At 31.6% G+C, this 14,191-nt stretch overlaps 1 long non-coding RNA gene across 1 annotated transcript; it reads left to right on the top strand.

The window, feature by feature from the left end:
* The first annotated feature begins 2,428 nt into the window (after positions 1-2,428).
* Positions 2,429-13,642, top strand: LOC145271015 (uncharacterized). The gene is made up of 3 exons (XR_013865653.1): positions 2,429-2,603; positions 4,871-4,928; positions 12,337-13,642. It is a non-coding gene; the product is annotated as an uncharacterized LOC145271015 (long non-coding RNA).
* Positions 13,643-14,191: the final 549 nt, after the last annotated feature.

Here is a 14,191-nt window from a genome sequence, read left to right as displayed (position 1 = left end):
AGCCGTTCCACTTAAGCTAACAAATTTACCGAACTTCCATTACTATCGATTACTATATTGTCCTTTTGACTACTGTACAAACTTTAACCCTTATCCTTGAGTGGCCTATCGGCCTTGATAAGTGGCGACGCCTATGTAAGAAAAAATTATATATATATATATATATATATATATATATATATATATATATATATATATATATATTTAACTTCAAAATTTAGCTGAATTGGTTAGATCGCCGTAAAAAAAAAATTTCATAACTTTTTTTTTTCAGGTGTACAAATATTTTTTTCTTTTGGAAATGAACTTTAGTCTCTACACTTTTAAATACAATCAAAAAGTAGTCGGAAACCTACAAAAAATGATGATAGATCGGCTTTCAAAACTAGGTCCCTTTATCTGTATCCGCCCATTTTGCTCGTACCTAATATATAAACATAAATACACGGATATTTTTAAGTGAAAATAAATTTCGAAATCGAATAAATTAAAAGTAGTTTACTTGACAAAATTTAACTTTTAAACCGTTTTTCAATTAAAAAAGACTTGTTTTTTTTAATATAAATAATTACAATAATTAAACAACTTGTTTTTTTTAATATAAATAAATTACAATAATTATAAAAGTTGTTTTTTTAATAAAAATAAATTACAATAATTAAAAAACTTTTTTTTTATATAAATAAATTACAATAATGATAAAAGTTTTTTTAATATAAATAAATTACAGTAATTAAAAAACTTGTTTTTTTTTGTCTATTTTCCATGCATTGTGTCCCTTTAACAGTCATCTCCCTTGGCCGGACATTTTTCTTTTAGAGTTTCCTCTGACTCGACAACGTTTTTTTTATATATTATTTCATCTAAACTACGAACTTTGTTTATTTTCTTTACCCACATGTCCGACCCCCTTACTTCTAGCTGTGTTGTTCATTTCCTTACGTATACGACTCCCCATTCAGCCCTTTATAACTTCTCGATTCTTATCTTGGTAAATATCCAGATCCGCTACTACAGAACACCGATCACTCTAATTTGTTTTTTTAAAGGTAATTGAGGTCGCTGAAAATATATCTGATAGTCAAACTTGGGGCAAATTTACCGTTTGCATGGTATTAACCCCCGAACCCACGAATAACTTTCCACCATTTTGCAGCTTCCGTTTATGCTACGCGCGTGCGCTGCAACATAAACGACGGCTTGCTTCACCTAGCAAACTGCCTTCTCACATGGCGTACCAATCAAAAAATTATGGACTGACATTTTTTTAATAACTTATAGTTAAAGAAAAGTACAACAAATCGGGGGACTTTTTTTTGTCTCATGTAGTTTTTAATGTGGTTTACAAAAACATAAGCACCAAACATCTTTATGTTTTTCATTCTTTTTTTTTTGCGGGAGGGGGATTCAATTATAGAACTTATGTGGCTTAATAGGTGCTTTTGCAGTTTGGTTAAACGTTTTTACGTAAGTAACGCACCGACATTTACCAATTAGAACACCATTTTACATTTTCCAAAGATTTTACTGTTTACATTGGGGCGCGAGCGGTGTGGGGGGGGCGGATGCGATGTTGGGGGCGCGCGAAACAGTAAACAGTAAAATCTTCGGAAAATGTTAAATGGTGTTTTAATTGGTAAATGTCGGTGCATTACTTTTTGAAAATTTGAAAATTCTATGTTCCAGGTAAAAAAAAAAACCAAATAAATTAACCCCCTCCCCCTACTCCAACTTGGAGTGCTTTCCTTTTCTTGTTTTTTTTTTTTTCTTTTTCAGCTAATTTTAAATTTTCCACCCAAAGAGTGCTATAATGAATTTTAGAAAATTCTATGTCCTGGAAAAAAAAAATCCCCTCCCTCAACGTAGTTTGCTTGGTGAAGCAAGCCGTCGTTTATGCTACAGCGTGCATGCGCGTAGCGTAAACGGAAGCTGCAAAATGGTGGAAAGTAGTTTGTGGGTTCAGGGGTAAATACCATGCAAACGGTAAATTTGCCCCAAGTTTGACTAGCAGATTCGTTGTCAGCGACCTCAATTACCTATAAAAAAAAAAAAAACAAATTAGAGTGGTGGTCGGTGTTCTGTAGTAGCGGATCTGGATATTTACCCTTATCTTTTCTCTTTGTGTTCTCAACAATGTTTGTTTGTTTGTTTGTTTTGTTTCTTTCACACACACACACACACACACACACACACACACACACACACACACATATATATAATCATAAATACAAAAAATAATTTTAAGTGAAAATAAATTTCGAAATCGAATAAATTAAAAGTAGTTTACTTAACAAAACAGTAGAGTCAAGTGTTAAAATAAACTCTTAACCTTCTTTTGGATTAAAAAACAACATATTTGTTTTAAAATATTAAAAAATTACAATAATTATAAAAGTTTTCTTTTTAAAATTGTTGTCTGTTTTGCATGTATTATGCCCCTTTAACAGTTATCTCCCTTGGCCAGACATTTTTCTTTTAGAGTTTCCTCTGACTCGACACCGGCAGGTTGACCGGTGTTTCATTCTCTAGTCAATTCCCTTTCTAGTCTCACATGTCTCTGTCTATTATCTTCTGTTGTCCTTCGCCGTTTTAAGCCATCTCCGGTAAGAAACATTATATATCTCCTTTTTAAAGACACTTTCAATAATACATTTAACGTTATTTTCTTTTAAATATTATTTAATCTTAACTACGAACTTTGTTTATTTTCTTTACCCACATGTCCGACCCCCTTACTTCTAGCTGTGTTGGTCATTTCCTTACGCAAACGACTCCCCATTCAGTCTTTATAACTTCTTGATTTTTATTTATTTTTTAATTATTTATTTCAGTTTTACAATATCTACTCTCAGTACGCGTGTGTTAATTAAAAGGATTAAAAATAAAAAATCGAACTTACTAGGGAAGATAATAACTTCCGGTGAATGCCGAAAAAATATCCAGTAAATAAAACGTCGTTTAGTAAATTGTTATTTGTATTTTAAACTAAATATTTTATCGTGGTTTATTTATTTTTTTGTCATTTCATTTAACTTAATATGAAAATGGATAATAAACTTCAAACTATTTTTGTTTTCTGTGAACTTGCTCTTCCGTTCATCATTTTGAATGTTAACTTGAGCTTGTAAAGTCAATCACATTTGAAAAAATTGTTTCCTTTATAGATAAAGTTAATCGAAAGCAGATTATAAAACAAAAACGTAAGTATTACTACATGAATTTAGTATCGATTTTTGCGCATTTGCAGAATACGTTAAAAATGTAAGGGAGATAACTACATTTACTAAGCGAATAATCCTAATGAAAATGTTGATTTATTGTTGAAAATTTTTCGCTGTCGAATGTTTTTTTGTTTTCAATGCTGACTTACACATAAAAATAACTTCTTTATTGTTTACAAAAAAAAAATTATAAATTTTAAATGTTTTTAACTATTTCACAAGGTTTAAGTATAAAATTTGTCTTTTGTTTTTTTTTGTTTTTCAGCGGATTATTTTATTGTTTTTCGGGTGTGCTAAAAACGAATATATGCTTTAAAACTTGCACAGAGAATTATGTTTCATTATATGAGGAAATTACTTTTTCAAAAAGTCGGGATCATATTTCTATATAAATTTAATGTAAAATGAGCACCCACTTTCTGGCCACATGGTTATAATTTGTTTTATTTTTTTTTTGTTAACCTGAAATTGATAATTGTTATTTATTTTCCACCTTAACAATCACCTTTAACATTACAACTTCGATAAGTTGTCAGGTATGCTGAAAACGAATATCACATTTAAATTTGCTGCAAACGAGTATCTGGATATTAATCAATGTAATTGTTTGTTATCAGTGGTGGCCAATTAAGTATTAACTTGCACATACAGAATTGGCTACCACTGACAACATAAGGAATTACATTCCTTAATATTTGGAAAACTACTTGTTTGTGACAAATATATGTGCGCACTTACACATACAAAAATGGACACCAATGATAACATAAGGAATGATACGTGTCTGTATACAGATTATACTTTATTTTTGTTCTTTAATGTCCTCGTATCCTTATTGAAAGAGGAAATAAAAATAAAAAACAAAAAATACTTTTTGCCAAAAAAATAAAGGCAAAAAATGACCCCCTCTGTACATGGCCATGAAGTAGGTACTCATTTTAGGTTTAATTTATATTTAAATTTGATCTCTCACTTTTTGAAATAGTGAATTTTTCATATCATAAAAACTATTTCTCTGCACCATTTTTGGAGTATATATTCGTTTTTAGCACCCTCAAAAACTTATAAAAGTCGTCATTGTAAAGGGTTTTTGTGGGTTCAGAAAGATTCTAAACATTAACCAAAATAACAAACCTTATAAATAGCTTTAACTTAATTAAAAAAAAATAATTATGATCCTTAAACAAATTACAATATAATGGTTCTGATTCTTTTTTTATTTAATTATGTATTATTTAGATGAGGAATGATTCTTTGTATTATTTAGATTATTAAGACTACTGTTCTCATCTCGAGTGTTATTTATTGGGCAAACATTGTAAAAATAACACCTGTCGCATATTTACTTGCCAGATTGTGATAGTACGCTTAAACTTTAATTCTGTTTTGAAAAGTAAAGGCGACATAAAATTAAACTATTTCGTATTTTGGGAGACATTAACTGTGATAGATGAAAAGATTGGAATTATTATTAATGGGGTTTTCATAAGTGGATGAACTGCATTTGTCATGTGCTAAGCTTGACTTAGAAATAGCCTTTTATTTGGTAAAATCTCAAACTTGCTGATTGTTGTCATCATGCCTTTTTCTCTTCTCCTTCGCGTGACATCAGAATGTGCTATTGTTATGGACTTTTATTTTTCTTGCAGTTATGACTGAAAGTAGTCTTGTGTCCATAGAAACTAAGTAAAAGTCCATGGAAATAAAGTAAGGAACTGTTATCTCCCTCTTGTTATTTGTATGAACTTTTATTTTTCTTTCGACTATGAGTAAAAGAACCTGTGTATCTATCTTTTAGATCCCTAGCCATGTGTTTGTTATAAAATTTGGATACGTTTCACATGTTATCTATGATAATCATCTGGATGTAAGCAAGTAAACTTTTAATCCCATTCCTCATCTTGAGATCAGAGAGGGTAAACTCCTACTGATTGTCACACGGAAGAGATGCGCTTGTTAGTTCTATTTGGATATAGGGCACCTTATTTACATTGGTTGCTGTTACTCCCCCCCCATTATTATGGACTTTTATTTTTCTTTCGATTATAACTAAAGGTTGCCTTGTGTCCTGTTTGGATATAAGGCACCTTATTTACATTGGTTGCTAAAAGGACGTCAGTTCTCAGAGTAGCATGAAAAATGCTGTTATTTATTACTACTGCTGTTACTCCCCCCTTTGCTATTGTTATGGACTTTTATTTTTCTTCTGATTATGACTGAAGGTAGCCTTTTGTCCATCGAAATAAAGTAAGGAACCGTTATGCGCCTCTTGTTATTTGTATAATCTTTTATTTTTCTTTCGCTTATGAGTAAAAGAACGTGTGTATCTAACTTTTAGATCCCTAGCCATGTGTTAGTTATGAAATTTGGATACATTTCAAATGTTACCTTTGATAATTATCTGGGAGGATGTAAGCAAGTCAACTTTTCAGCCTCTTCCTCATTTTGAGGTCATAGAGGATAAAGTCCTAGTGATTGTCACAAGTAGAGTAGAGGTGCTTGTTAGTTCTATTTAGATATAGGCCACCTTACTTTTAATGGTTGCCAAAAGGACATGATTTCTCAGATTAGCATGAAAAAAAGCTGATTATTTCATAAGGAGGAGACGTGCTTGTTCTATTTAGATATTTGATTGTCACATCTTGAGATCAGAGAGAATAAACTACTAGTCATTCGATTTGGATATGTTGGGCAACTTTTGTCGGTTGCTTAAAGGAACATTTCTCAGAGTAGCATCAAAAAAGCTGATCATTTCCTGACATATTTCCCCTAAAATCATATGAAACTAACAAAAATTGCTTCTCTTCTCTACCTGCATAGGTAAAAGGGCTTTGTCGATATATGAAGAACAAGAGAAAGAAAAGACAATTAAGGATATGCAATCAAAAATCCAAATGAAACAATTCTCCTGACAATGCGTTAGGTCAATTATCTCGCAATCGAGTTACTTAACTTCCTGGAAGCTGCATGATTGGTTCTAATGATAAGGTTTTGGTTGGAGTCTAAGAGTATATGAAACGTGCTACAGGAGGAAAATGTTGGTTCCTTTTATATTTCGTATTTCATCTCTGTTAGCCATCACAAAAATTATGTGATTAAAAACAAGAAAATACATTAAGACGGTTCTAATTAAAATATATGACTAATTTTACAAAGCTTTAAAATTGACATGCACTGTGGGTATTTGTGGTCAGTCACAGAGTAATATGATCAAATGTTAAAATGGGTCAATATTCTATGAGATATGCTATTGATATTCTTTGCTAGTATGCATTGAGCCATGCATATGTGATGTTGATTGCCGGCTGAGTGTAAGCTTCTTTCTTCTTTTGCATTTTTCTCTGGGCTATATATGTGACTTGCTTTTTGCAAGTGCGCTCATCTTCAACAGCTGCATGCGTCAAATAGTTGACCTTTCTGCCACTGATGATATCAAAGCTTACAACCTGATCACATGTGTTTGTTACGAGCTGTCATGTGTTGCTTTGTGTGTGCACCCTTAACTTACCACTTTCCCCCTCTCTATTTTCAAAGAAATATTCACATATATTTTTTCCATTCCCCCTCCGTCTCAAGGCTCTCTAGTGTCTCATCAATTTACACTTCTTTTTTCACAATTCAACAAAACAATTATTACAATAAAAAAAACAAATACAATAATGAAACTTTCCAAAATCAGTATAAAAACGAAATATATATTCTTTTTCATATCAACAAAACACAATTATTACACAAAATAACCAACAACAAACATTGTACAACATTTAAAATCAGTGTCAAAGGTATTCCATAGGTCAATTACCCTTTCAGTATGATATTTGCATATTAGTTTTTCTTTCTCCATTTTTGTCTTTATTAATTTTTTTATTTACATCAACATAACCATATTTCAGTATGATATTTGCATATTAGTTTTTCTTTCTCCATTTTTGTCTTTATTTATTTTTTCCGAAGAAAAAAGTAATTTTATTAATTTTAAATATTTTTAACTAATGTTGTATTTTCGTTTACCAAAAAGAAAACTATAAATCTTAAACGGTTCTCATTGTTTAATGGTTTTTGTTTTCATCTTTTTTCAATTTTCTCAGTGGGTTATTATCATTAATCTATGATTTTATTTTCAATACTTATACATAAAAAAGATCAATATCTAGAATCTGACTTTTATGGTTTTTTGGGTGTGCTGAAAATGAATATATGCTTCAAAAGTGGCGCAGAGAATTAGATTTCATGATATGAGGCAATTACTTTTTCCAAACGTGGAAATAACTATTTTTTAATATAAATTGAATGTAAAATGAGCGGTACTAGTGCATTTATTGATCCATGCTGAAATAATAATGTTATTTTTAGAAAGCCATTATAAACATAGGAGAGGGAGGGTGTTTTGTACCTATTCTGTACTTTAACCTTACAGTTGAATAAAAAAGATATAAAACTTTAGTTAAATTTGAAAATACTATTTTAAAGATAGCGCAGATCAATAAGTGCACTAGCACCAAATGAGCACTCACTTTCAGGCCACACGGTGATAATTTTTTGGGGGTGGGGCTGCCTGAAAGTCGTTTTGGTAAATTGTTACTTACTTTTGATCTTAACAATCAGATGACGATTTCTATATGTTTTTTGTATGCTGAAAACGAATACCTCATTAAACTTTGTCACAAACAAGTCGTTTTCCGAATATTATACAATGTAAATAATTGGCCACCAATGATAACATAAGGAATTGCACTGCTTAATAATCAGAAAGCTTCTTTGTGGCAAAAATATGCATATGCTTACACATACAAAAATGGTCACCACTGATAACATAAGGAATGACACATATTTGTATGCAGATTTTCTTCTTTTTCTGTTTTTTAATGTCCTCGGACTTTATTGAAACATGAAATTAGAAAAAAAACTTTTATCTCCACTCATTAGGTTGCCATAAATTTATAATGAAAAGTGATACCCCACTTTTAAAAAAGTACATTTTTCATATCATGAAAACTATTTCTCTGCACCACTGTTAAATCATATATTCAGCACCCCCGAAAACTTTTAAAAGTTGTAAGCATAAAAGTTTTTTTGGGGGAAGGAGGAGGTTGAGGAAATTACGTTTTCAAAGTTCTTTCAAAAATACATTCAACAAACCTTACAAATTACTTGAACTAATTTTCAAAAAAAATAATCATGATTCTTAAACAAATTACAATATTATGGTTCTGAATTTTTTAGATAAGGAATGATTCTTTGTATTATTTAGATTATTAAGACTGCTGTTCTCATCTTGAATGGTATTTATTGTGAAAACATTGTAAAATTAACACTTAAGATGAGAACAATAGTCCAAATAATCCAAATGATAGGAAAAATCACGTTTTTTCTTTACATGTATTTTTTATATGTTGAAAACTTGTTTTTGTTTTTCCGGCAATAATGGAGATTCCATAATTACTGGATTGTGATATGACCCTTTAATTTTAATTCTGTTTTGAAAAGTGAAAATGACATAAAATTTTGTATTTTGGGGACATTAACTTTGATATATGAAAAGGAAGTTATTATAAATGGGGCATCATTTCTCGGATTAGCATGAGAAGAAGCTGATCATTTTTTGACATGTGCAAAATCATCAAAATGGTTTCTAGTTTCCTCTCAACAAAAAAATCCCCTAAAATCATGAGAAACTAAGAAAAATTGTTTGTCTTTCCTCCCTCTGTTCACAGCCAACATTCTGCATAGGTTAAATGGCTTTCTTCAAAAAGGAAGAACAAGAGAAGGAAAGAAAATTAAGAATATGCAATCAAAAAATACAAATTGACCAATTCTCTTCGGTTCTAATTAAAATACATCACTACTTTTACAAAACGTGAAAACTGACATCCATTATAGGTATTGGTGGTCAGTCCTAGTGTGATATGATCACTGTTAAAATGGGCCAATTTTCTATGCGATATTTTATTGATATTCTTAGCCAACTTAGATCAGCTCGTATGAATGAGGAAGACTTGATTGTCGGATTTTGAAGGTTTTGAGTGTCAGTATATTTGAAAACATACTCGAGTTATACTTGAATTGACTTTAAACGTGTCATCTTGAGGAACTTGCTTTATATTAAGCTTAGGTGCACGTTATCTTCAGTCTTCTCTGTGATCCGTCCAAACTGATGTCTGCCACTATCCAACTTATAGCAGCTGTCACTTTGGGATGATAAAATGATGTGCTCACATGTTGAGCTCCTACAATGCCTTCTTCATCGATTTGTTAATATTTTTGGACCCATTGTCTGTTAACAACTGGAGGGTGCCCCGAATCTGAGGAAAATTTAATCCAACAGCAGATGAACCACTGTTTCAGCCTTCTTGTAAGGGATTGCAAAAACCTCCGGCCAACCACTATACATATCAAAGAACATCACTATGTACTGGTTATGCAAAACTGTAAGGTAGAGGCCAGAAATATCCATTGCCAGTTTTGCAAAAGGAAAAGGAAGCAAATTGTACTCCTGCATTCAAGGTTTTTGCTTGTTTATATTTCTCGTTTGGCATGGAATACATGAGTCATCTACATAAATAGTTTTGGTTCCATTTTAGACGATTTACCATTCTTCATCTGCATCTTTAAATCTAAAAATGTCCTTACCTGCCTCTTGTTTCCTAATTAAATCGAAACCCAATAACGTATGATGTTCGTGCGATACTGATGAGCATTTAACCTTCACTTGTGCAATGCAGACTCTTTCTATTTTTGAAAAAAAAGTGCTAAAAAGCATCATTAGAATGAGAAGAAGCTGATCATTTTCTGACATGTCCAAAATCATCAAAATGGTTTCTGGTTTCCACCCAACAAAAAAATTCCCCTCAAATCATGAGAAAGTAATAAAAATTCTTTCTCTTCCCTCACTTTTTCAACAGCCAACTTTATACATGCATATGTTAAATGGCTTACTTCAAAAAGAAAGAACAAAAGAAAGAAAAGAAAATTAATAATATGCAATCAAAAATACAAATTGAACAATTCTCTTGCAGTCGTTCAATCATAATGAAATCGAGTTACTCTAGTGAATCAAAATGTATCGCACAAACCGAGTAATTCCTACCATCTATTTTTACCAGAGAACGTCATTGTCTCTGCTCGAATTCATGGTGCATAACAAAAGAGCCACACAAATATTTTTTACTTATATATATATATATATATTTATATATATATATATATATATATATATATATTATGACCATATGCTGGTACATATAACCTTCACAATTGTTCGTCGTCCAGTTGCAATAAGTAAACACTATCTCGGTCATCACCATAAACATTTTTGTTTCATTTTCGATGATTTACCGTTCTTCATCTGCGTCTTTAAATCTAGAAATGTCCTTATCTGCCTCTTGTTTCCTAATCAAATCAAAACCCAATAACGTATGATGTTTATGCGATACTGATGAGCTTTTAACCTTCTTATTTACCAAGTAATTCCTACTATCTATTTCTTCTAGGGAACGTCATTGTCTCTGCTCAAATTCACGGTGCATAACAAGAGATCAACACAAACATTTTCCTTCTTCTTTTTAGCCCACCCCTGTATTTTCCTATTCTATATAGGCGAGGTTAATATTAATATTAAATAAATATTCTAGAGGTATGTGATTTGTATAGATAGTGACCTTCATACTATGAAAATATTTATTCAATTTATTATTGATTGGGATAAGCCAGTACAACAATATCTGCGAGCTTCATTTTTAAGCCGACTTTCTACCCTATCGGGGATTTAATTCTTTTGTTTATCAAGCATAATAATCACAGTAATGTTAAAAGCCACTTATCTATTTGGTAACCTGTTCTCAAGGTGATTGGTTATCATTGTTTATTGTAAGCAATCGAAACCTACAATTTTCAAACTTACAACAATTTCTAAAACCCATACAAATCATGCATGTGTGCAGATGCTGGTGTTTTAACATAATTTTCCGTGCTGACATTATATCAAGCTACATCTACATAATCATAAAATTTCAAATCGGGAAGAATTTTGGACAAAAATGAAAGAGAAATATGATACCCTTCCACCGGAGTATTACTAAGATTGCAGCCTGTCAAATTGCAGAAGGGCTATACTACTAAATATTAACTAGTCCATTGTGTTCCTATTGTATTTGTGTTACAGTAATGTTCTAAATTATATTAAAATACAATTTTCCATAGTACAGAGTTTCTTTTTGCCTTCTCACTTTTAATTTTTTAAATTGACGTGAACACTACAATACTTCAATAAAAAGTAAAATACGAACAAGTAAAATTATAGAGGAATAAAAGATGACTCAAATAAGGTATAGTTTTTTAACTGTTACACTCAATTTAGTTTAAATTTGCAGGTTTTGAAAAAAATGATAACTGCGACTTTTTTTGGTGCCACTATATAGTAGGATTGTTCGCTAGGGACCCTGGTGCTATGATTATAGTAAAATTCATTTGTAACTTATATACTTCTGAACGTTGGAGTTTCAATCCTCATTGAGATTGAAAATACAATTTTTAAAAAGGCTTTTTACAAGTCATCTCTAATAACCAGTAGAATGCAACACTCATGTACTAAATAAAGGGTTTCATTCAAAATTCTCTATATATTTCTTAGTTCAAGAAAAATGTTCCAAAGTTTCACAAAATAGACCTGAATAAGATCGGAGGTAACAGAAACGTTGGGAAAATGACACTGAAGATAAGAACAATACTCTGAACAATCCAAACAATATGGTTTAATTCAGTAAATACTTCTGAGTTCAAGAGAAAGTTCGACAAAATACACCTGAATAAGCTCGGAAGCAAAATAGAAACGTTGTGAAAATAACACCCAAGATGATAACAGTATTCTAAAGAATCCAAATAATATGAATAATCAATCTTCATCTCTACAAGGAAGAAACGTAATTCTTTTTAATTAAATACTTGAACATAGAAACACATTAATTTTATTGACTGACCAGTATTGCATAAAACTATACTAATTTTCTTTTTTTGAATTTCATTAATAAAAGATGTTTTTGATATTTTTAATAAAAATTAACATAATTCAAGTTAACCACATGAAATATAATTTTTTAAATTTATTTTATATTTCCAGAATTTGCAAAAATGAAAAGAAATTAATAAATGGACGAGAAGGAACTTTCCTCATTGGTGATTTAAAATAATTCTTCATATGATTTTCTAAAGTTACAAGTTACTATCATTGCATTACATAGCAAACATGGGAGACAAATCATATTCTTGTAAAGTTTGTGGTTTTTCTTTTACACGGAAGTCAAATTTGTTGAGTCATATAAACACACATACGGGAGATAAATCACATTCTTGTAAAGTATGTGGTTCTTCTTTTATACGGAAGTCACATTTGTTGATTCATATAAAGACACATACGGGAGACAAACAAGTATGTGAAGTATGTGGTAGTTCTTTTGCATTTAAGTCAAATTTGTTGTGTCATATGAAAACACATACAGGAGAGAAACCACATTCTTGCAAAGTATGTGGCTCTTCATTTGCACAGAAGTCAAATTTGTTGACTCATATGAACACGCATACGGGAGACAAACCACATTTTTGTCAAGTCTGTGGTTCTTCTTTTGCAGATATGTCAAATCTTTTGCGTCATATGCAAACACATACAGGAGTCAAACCACATTCTTGTGAAGTATGTGGTTCTTCTTTTGCACGGAAGTCAACTTTGTTTAATCATATTAAAACACATACGGGAGACAAACCACATTCTTGTGAAGTGTGTAGTTCTTCTTTTGTACAGAAGTCAAGTTTGTTGTATCATATGAAAACACATACAGGAGACAAACCACATTCTTGTGAAGTATGTGGTTCTTCTTTTACACAGAAGTCAAATTTGTTGTGTCATATAAAAACACACACGGGAGAGAAACCGCATTCTTGTGAAGTATGTGGTTCTTCTTTTGCACATAAGCCAAATTTGTTGTGTCATATGAAAACACATACAGGAGACAACCCACATTTTTGTGAAGTATGTGGTTCTTCTTTTCCATATAAGTCACGTTTGTTGTGTCATATAAAAACACATACAGGAGAGAAACCACATTCTTGTGAAGTATGTGGTTCCTCTTTTGCACAGAAGTCAAGCTTGTTGAGTCATATGAAAACACATACGGGAGACAAACCACATTCTTGTGAAGTCTGTGGTGCCTTTTTTTCAGAGAATTCAAGTTTGTTGCGTCATATGAAAACACATACAGGAGAGAAACCATATTCTTGTGAAGTATGTGGTTTTTCTTTTCTACGGAAATCACAGTTGGTGAGTCATATAAAAATACATACAGGAGATAAACCACATTCTTGTGAAGTATGTGGTTCTTCTTTTGCACGGAAGTTTACTTTGTTGAATCATATGAAAACACATACAGCAAAGACAACAAATGCAGGTTCTGCCACACAGAAGTAGAGAGTTTGAGCCACCTGATTTCTAGCTGTAAGGTTCTGCTAGGGGACGGCTACTATACAATGCGACACAATGAAGTATGCAAATATCTCCACTGGACGATCTGCAATAAGTTAAATATCGAATGCAGTAAGAAGTCATGGGAACATATACCCGAAAGAACAGTCGGAAACAAGTCATATACCATCCACTATGACTATGCAATCGCTACAGCCACATACCTAGAAAACGGAGCTATAAAACCCGATATTGTAATATGGGACAAGAAGCAGAAGGAAGCAACCTTGGTGGAAGTTAGTGTCCCGAATGATGCTGGGTTAAACAGAGCTGAGAGGGAAAAGATTACTAAATACCAGGGTCTTATGTATGACATGAAAAGAAACTGGAACCTTAAGAAGATCTCTATCATTCCAGTAATTATAGGAGCAACCGGACTTATGAAAAAGAATTTTACAAACTATCTTACAAATATACCAGGTAAACCAAGTGCAAAGGAGATTCAAACAATTGCACTTAA

This window comes from Euprymna scolopes, chromosome 46 (genome assembly GCF_053919585.1).
Source record: "Euprymna scolopes isolate OS-2025 chromosome 46, ASM5391958v1, whole genome shotgun sequence".
Lineage (NCBI taxonomy): Eukaryota > Metazoa > Mollusca > Cephalopoda > Sepiida > Sepiolidae > Euprymna > Euprymna scolopes.
Note: the sequence above shows the minus strand (reverse complement) of the source record. Positions and strands in the feature narration are given on the sequence as shown.